The following is a 7149-nucleotide window of genomic DNA, read 5'->3' on the forward strand; positions in this document are numbered from 1 at the left end:
TCCACCAGTCAGAATAGGGTGTATCCATGTACGGGGTACAGGTCGGCGTACTACACGGTTCCTCTGCGCCTGTACCAACGTACGACGGCATCCATCCTACTAGCGAGGAGCTCCGATCTCTCGTTCTCGTTCCACCGCGCCGCGTGAAGCCTTCATCTCCGCCTACGATTCCTCAAACTCGGCCCCGGGATTGACCACGGAGGAATTCAAAATGGCAACTTTAGGCTCGGTTGGACCTACCTCGTGTGAGTGACACCTATCCATCCCTCGCTTCTGGACGTTTCAATTGAATGTTCTTCGGACATCTCAGGCGATGAATCTGCACAGAAATCACGTTTTAATAAGTCTATATGCTTATCGAGAAAAAAAATGTTCTGCGATACGAAGCTTACTTTAGAATCTTTAGGATATTTTTCAGACAATGTAAAATATATTTTTAAGCAAAAGATATATAATTATTAATTAAATATTTTATTTTACAGTATTTTTTTGGAATAATTTTTATCAGCGACTGATATTTAATTTCGTATTATCTATAAAAATATCTTTAATGTATTATGGCAATTATGGAGATAAATTATAAAATTAAATGGCCAATAAAAGTGTATATTTTTTCACGTAAAGGATATTATTACGTTTACGTGGACTTGTCATTTCTTGAACGCTATTCATCATATAAGGCTCGTCCTTTTCCCGAAGGTCGAAACGCTTGTAGCTATTAATAGTCCACTTCCAAACTGACAACGAGTGATCCATTTTCAAGACATTTCAATTTTCAGGTGGGCCTTCGGTCAATCAGGAGACAAAGATAGGGATCAATTGTATTCACTCTTTTAAAATTACTCACTCGAGGTTGACGAATTCTCGAAAAGATACAAAACTCGTCAAATTTTATCTAGATGATTCACAATCTGACGAAAGTCAGTCAGCAAGCAATTTTTTTCTATTTTTTAGAAATCTTTTACAACGTTATATTTAGAAAAAGCAAACAATTTTTATTATTAAATTATCTTAAATTATATATTAATTTTATTTTATGATTTATTTGTTTAAAATCTAATTTATAGATTTATGGCAAATGGCGATAGCTGTGTTTGTTTAAAGACGCATTAATTGTCCATTAGAATCTTAGTATACTATTTAGATCGTCATTATAACGCTCTTCTTATTTCGCAGACAGCAGTCTGTGGATCAACCTGGCGCAGCTGCCGTCGACGACTAGCTGACAGGTGATTTCGTCTCGGTGAAAGAAGGTGATTGCCTCATTACAGCAACTAACTATAAGCAGGTAATAATCCCACAACTTTGTTCTTTTCTTTTACTGCTCGCGCAATAATTATATACAAGCAGTAAAGTAAGTGAGTTGTCAAGTATATAAAACTGGAACGCTCGTTGAAGGCTGAAATTTCTTTATCGAGGAAGAAAATCTTACATCGATTATAGCTTCTCACAGTTTACGCTCTTATTATTTATGCGGTCTCATTATGTCTTTCATGTCTTATTGTTATTACTATTATTGCATTAACATCCTGTCCAATTAAGGACTATTCGTTACTACCGGCACTGATGTCTAATCTCATGAACGTAAAAATTTGATTTATTTAGCGATAATTAATCCTTAAACTACAGTAATGCTTGCGGATATATTACATCCACAAATTTATCTTTGCCTGAATTAAAAAAGTTAACGGATTAAAAAATGTAAATGTATTAAAATGTGTCACGGCAAACGGAATGCCGATACGCGAGTCATGGTGACGATTCCTAAGCACTTGCCATCGCTACGGTAGAAAAGGCGAGCGCAATTTCCGGTGCATCACCTTCCACCGCAACAACGTACAAAGAGCGAGGAATCTTTTCGTTCCTGTGAATGCCGCGCATTAATCAAGCGCCGCGGGCGCCTGACGTCTTAATCTGCTTAATCCTCGGTGGCCTACGCAACATCCTGCACGCCCACGATTCTATGTACGTACTAAACGCCAGGTACGTCCGCGATGCGGCCTTTGTCAGGACGGTAAGGTTCTTGTCGTGAGATCGGTTGTAACAACGTGCGCAGTAACGGGACTCCGCGGTGGATACAAAGTTGCATGGCAGATGAGTAATCGGCGCGATATCGATATTCGCGTGGAATGAAATGACCGAGCGCGCGCGCGAGAGGAGAGTATTCATTGCTGGATGAAGAGGAACAGTTATTCCGTGCGGATTCGAGAAATGATTAAAAATATGCGTGCAAGCGCACTTTCTCGACTTCGCGGTAATGAGTTTGACTGTCGCTCTGTCCGTGAGATTAATATATTAAGTAAAAATACATTTTGATTGGACGTTATACGTTAACGTCTATATAAGGTATGTTCGACGAAAACTGATTCGAAATGCTGCTCATAAAAAATTATTTACAATCTTGGATAAGTAAATTCTAATAAATGGCATTTTTGCTTCACAAGTTTAATTGTAGCGTATTAACGAGCATGAATACGGATTCTTAATTAAACAGGATTCTTCTTAAGAGAATCATCTCTGTAATGAAGATAATTCAATGATCGAATGAATAAAAAAGTGAAAGAAAAGAAGGAAGGCCGCGAAAGATCGAACGGGGCCTAATCTTACACACGACCGACATCGTTTCGTGGGTGTCGTGCTTTCACTTCAAGGCAGTTTGACTGCAGGAGGCGATTGGTTCGCGCAGGGCTCCTCCCAGAAGCCATTAGGAGCCGAAACGGAGAAACAGCATTAATTTTAAAACCAATCCTGGAAGAGAAATCGGGCATTGGCCGCCATTCGTGCGAGTCCACGATGAGGAGAAAATCTTCCAAAAAAAGAGCTGCCTTAATTGCTCGATCGTTTTATCTCTCACCTTTCGGCAACAAGCGATTCACTTTGGTTAAGAAATTAGATCGACTCTAATTTTTGAAATTAGATTATTTTATCGGCCGCACCGTTCGAATACACGTAGATAAAAAGGATGGTTTTCGAAAAAAATTAATTTTGTTTACTTTTACTGTATAATCGGAAATAAAATCAAATAACGTTAAACGTCTCTGTAGAAGTTACATATGGTTATGCACAATCGTGTATTTCACAATCGTTACACTATATGTATTAATACTTACAATCAGCGAAAATATTATTGTAATGTTTCTTAAAAAAAAAAATAATTTTTTATTATTAGATATATAATAAAATATAATAATGTAAAAGTGTTTCATCGATTTCATCAATTTTCTAGCACCTGTACATTGAGCTAGTTATCACTTTAATAACCGGTAAGGTCGATCGTGAAATATTTAAGGAGCAACGTAGAAAATCGATGATAGAAAGAAAGGGAAGCGTATAGTCGAGTACAAGAGAGATGAGGAGGGATAAGGAACAGAGACGTGGAATAAGAAGAGAGTAAGGTTTAGGTAGCTACTCTCGGGTTGAAACGGAGGGAGCCGCCTGTGTTTGTGCTCTCGCCGGGGAGCACAAAGAGAAATGGCGAGGTATTTATCAGTGCTCACCCCCTCTATACCCTTTTGTCCCCTTTTCCATCGGCCCTCCGTTTCTCTCTACCGATCTTGCCGTCCTCGTCCGTCTCTCCTACTATTACCTTGCCTCCATTCTATATCCAAATCCATTCGCTCGGCTGCCAAACCCCTCTTTCCTCTCTTCCGTAAGCTCTCTGATGCCCTTTCGCGCACCACATATATGAGTACTCCATCTTCTCCTACAGAGGACTTTGACAGCTGTCTAATTCACGTTTCACATACGGTTACCTGGGTACGTGGATTTCCTCGTGTGTTTCCCACCCGCGGGCGGCTCTCGGACATTTCGATCTACCGCACAAGGAGGGTTACAAACTTATTTTTGAAACAAAAAACTTTTCAATACATTTTGATTGGATCTTACTACAGTGGCAAAGAAATTTTACGAAATTTTATATGCATGGCATACCTATTTCGCATAGGTGTCGCATAGGAGCAATGAATTTATATTTGAAGCAGCTATTTTAATTTCGTCCATCCATCTGTTTTACATTTCTCTTTCCTTCATTGGAAGAAATCCAAGATATTTATGTGCAAAATTCGCGAGAAGTAATTGGAATTTGCTTTTGATCACATTAACATTTAATTGTAAAAAAAACAAAACTGTGCAATATTATTACTGAAAACTGATTGTCAATGAAAGCGGTTATAAATCTATCTCTCTCTCTCTCTCTCTCTCTCTCTCTCTCTCTCTCTCTCACACCGTCAGTTACAACCTCTCTTACTAGAAAAGATATTTCAGTAGCAGGCATCTTCATGGGTGACCCCCAAGATGAATACAGTCACCCAAATCCATGGGGCGAGTCGAAGTAGTATCCAATCAAAACGACGTGGGTAATATACCGTGAAATCTATATTTGCTCTGTAAGAAATAGGGCACTTTCAAATACCTACTGAAAGTAAAAAAAATGTCCCCTGACTATAGATTACATTCTGTTACCCGACATCGCGACAATTTTGATTCGTCACAAGTTAACAAATAAAAGATGGAACAATGGGAGAAAAGAAAGCCGATATTTTTAAATCCCCCTTTTTAAAGGGTGGTTCGCTAAATCGACTTTGCCGTTCCACTGTAATTTCTTATCCTTCCCGCATTGAAAGCTCCCAGCTTTCTTATGGCGTTCGCCACCCCACTTCACTCGAAATTCTCTTCGACCCCTGGTCCGACCGTCCGACCCTAGCCAACGAGAGGTCTTATCGGTTTCGATTATTGTTTGTTATCAGCATTTAAACATTTATGGTTCCCTGGGCTTTGTTGCAAATGTTCCGAAATAAATTGTGAGCCATTGAGCTTTAGAAAGCACGAGATATTGTCTGTTCGCCGCAAGCACCACAATTATTTTATACTGGCATTATAGAATATCCATTTCACAACTTGTGCGCACGATTTATTTTTAAATATAAAATGTTTTAATTTATGCGTGTGTGATGAAGAAAGATAAGTTTAAGTATGTGATAAATAGAATCTCCACCGAATAATCTAAAAAAATTATAACATATATCAAAACATACCGTATGGTCAATCTTACCGCCGCAAAAATCCAAATAGAATCATAAAATCGCGTGTTTGTATGGCGCTTATTTGCAACGACATTAGCGGGGCCATGCGCGAGTCAAAACATTACACAAAGTTTTTGGGAAGAGGTGGAGAAGACTAATAATCTCGAAATAATGTAAGCATAATAAATGGCCGGGCATTAGCGAAGCGCTCGGCAGCCGGCTCATATTTTCGGTGGCGCTGGGTTTGACGTAACATTACTCCAAAGTGCGTTACATATTACTACCATATATATATATTTGTATTTTCGCTCGTATAAGCTACGCAACATATTCTTCCAACAAGTCGCTCTAACATGATATTACATTTTGTTTCCCGTTTTCTTCCCTGGCTCCCACTAACAGATATTTTCCAATCAGAAATTGGAGATAAATATTTTTACGGTAAGTGACACACATGCACACGTAAACACACACTCAACTTAATCCTATTATATGAAAATAATTTCTAGTAATGAAATTATTAAGAAAAAATCCTTTGTGGTCAATACTTTTAGTCTAAAAATGAGATAGATTCAAGTAGATTATTTGAAATGAACTGTTAGAATATGTTGAGTAACTATTTATATCTTTCTGTGTAAAAATGTATTTAGCGTAAGACTACCTGTATTATAATGTAGTAGCATCGAGTTAATCATTCCCAACCATACTTGCGCCTTTCAATGTACCTTTTTGTGATGCATCCGTCACATACTGTTACCTTTAAAATTTACTTAATTGTCCATAATTAATGTGCCTGTAATCAGTTAATAATTATGCACTCTTAACGAATTATACAAGCAGGAAATTATTTCTAGGTGCGCAAGTAATTATGCTAGGAATTTCTATGCCTTAATTGATTCGCGGAACTGCAGGAGCGTTCAGGGTTTATATACCATATCGCGGAATCAGGCACTAAAAATTATTGCTTGGATTGATTACTTCCGGGTTATTACAAAACACAGATTTTCCTTGCCACGTCCTCCATTCTCCCCCCCCCCCCAAAACACAATCTTTTCATAAAGGAAGTGTGAAAAAGAGGCGTTTAATTAAAAAATTTTCTCATAAATCTTCCTTTATATAACCTTTTTTTACATAATTTTGATTATATATATACTAATACAAAATTATATTTACCAATATAATATTTATCAATAATTAAACTTTGATATAATAAAAATAAAATTTTACTGTTTTATTTCACTTGAATTTTTGTTGAAGCGTTTTATATATAAAAAGAATCATATACTGGATGTTCGAAGAAACAGAAGAGGGTGAGAAAAAGTAAAAAGGATGAAGCTTTCTCGCGAAGTCGCGTTTGCATTACGCACGCGACTTCTTCGGCACGGTCGGAACGGAGGGCAGCCGAAGGAAAATAAGGATGAGAGGAGAAGGTGGAAGAGGAAGGGAAGGCAACGGGGCACGCAGTCAACGACTACAGAGACTATCCGAGGTGCTGGTTGACAGCAACAAATGCCTCGGTGCAGGCAAGACGGGGAGCTCGCGCCCGGGACGCCGGTTGCAGGACCGGCTTGAGATATTACCAGGCAGATGCGGTCGCGCGCTGATCAAAGAAACGCTCCTCACTGAGAGAGATTAAATGGATGCTGGTGCGCGCCGGCAACCACCGCACTGTGGCTACAAATAATAAGTCGGAGAAGAAGAAGGAGGACTGCAGCGCACCGCTCGCTCGCGCGCGCGGCTCAGCGCTTGGTCGGGCCCTAACTCGGACTTGATGCATTCCCATCTTGCGGAGCGTTGCTCCTGTTGCCGGCTCCGGCACCGGCTACAGTAACTCTCACCCACGTCACGTCATAACATCATTACGCTCGCGATTGGTCATGAACGAATGATTCCCGCATTATTCCAGCGTCGCGCGACATGTTACGAGACAAGCCAATGCATCTCGCCGAGACGCCAGATTTCAAAGGCACGTGTAAGTTACGAGTTCTTACATATTCTCGCGATACCTCATCTCCGAGAGGAAGCTTAAGGTTACCGCGGTATATATAATACGAACGCTTGTTTCTAGCCTAGTGCAACGTGTAATCATTTTTCACGTTAAAGATGTCGATTTGATATGAGCTTGTAT

The 7149-nt window shown here is 39.3% G+C and overlaps 1 long non-coding RNA gene across 1 annotated transcript in view; it reads left to right on the plus strand.

Annotated features, from left to right (window-relative positions):
* The window catches only part of LOC139811794 (uncharacterized), a 54706-nt gene extending 51702 nt beyond the window's left edge, over window positions 1–3004 (plus strand). The window contains exon 3 of the long non-coding RNA XR_011731743.1: window positions 1177–3004. This is a non-coding gene — a long non-coding RNA (uncharacterized lncRNA). The remainder of the gene's footprint in view (window positions 1–1176) is intronic.
* The last annotated feature ends 4145 nt before the right edge of the window (window positions 3005–7149 follow it).

The sequence above is a fragment of the Temnothorax longispinosus genome, chromosome 4 (genome assembly GCF_030848805.1).
Source record: "Temnothorax longispinosus isolate EJ_2023e chromosome 4, Tlon_JGU_v1, whole genome shotgun sequence".
Taxonomy (NCBI): domain Eukaryota; kingdom Metazoa; phylum Arthropoda; class Insecta; order Hymenoptera; family Formicidae; genus Temnothorax; species Temnothorax longispinosus.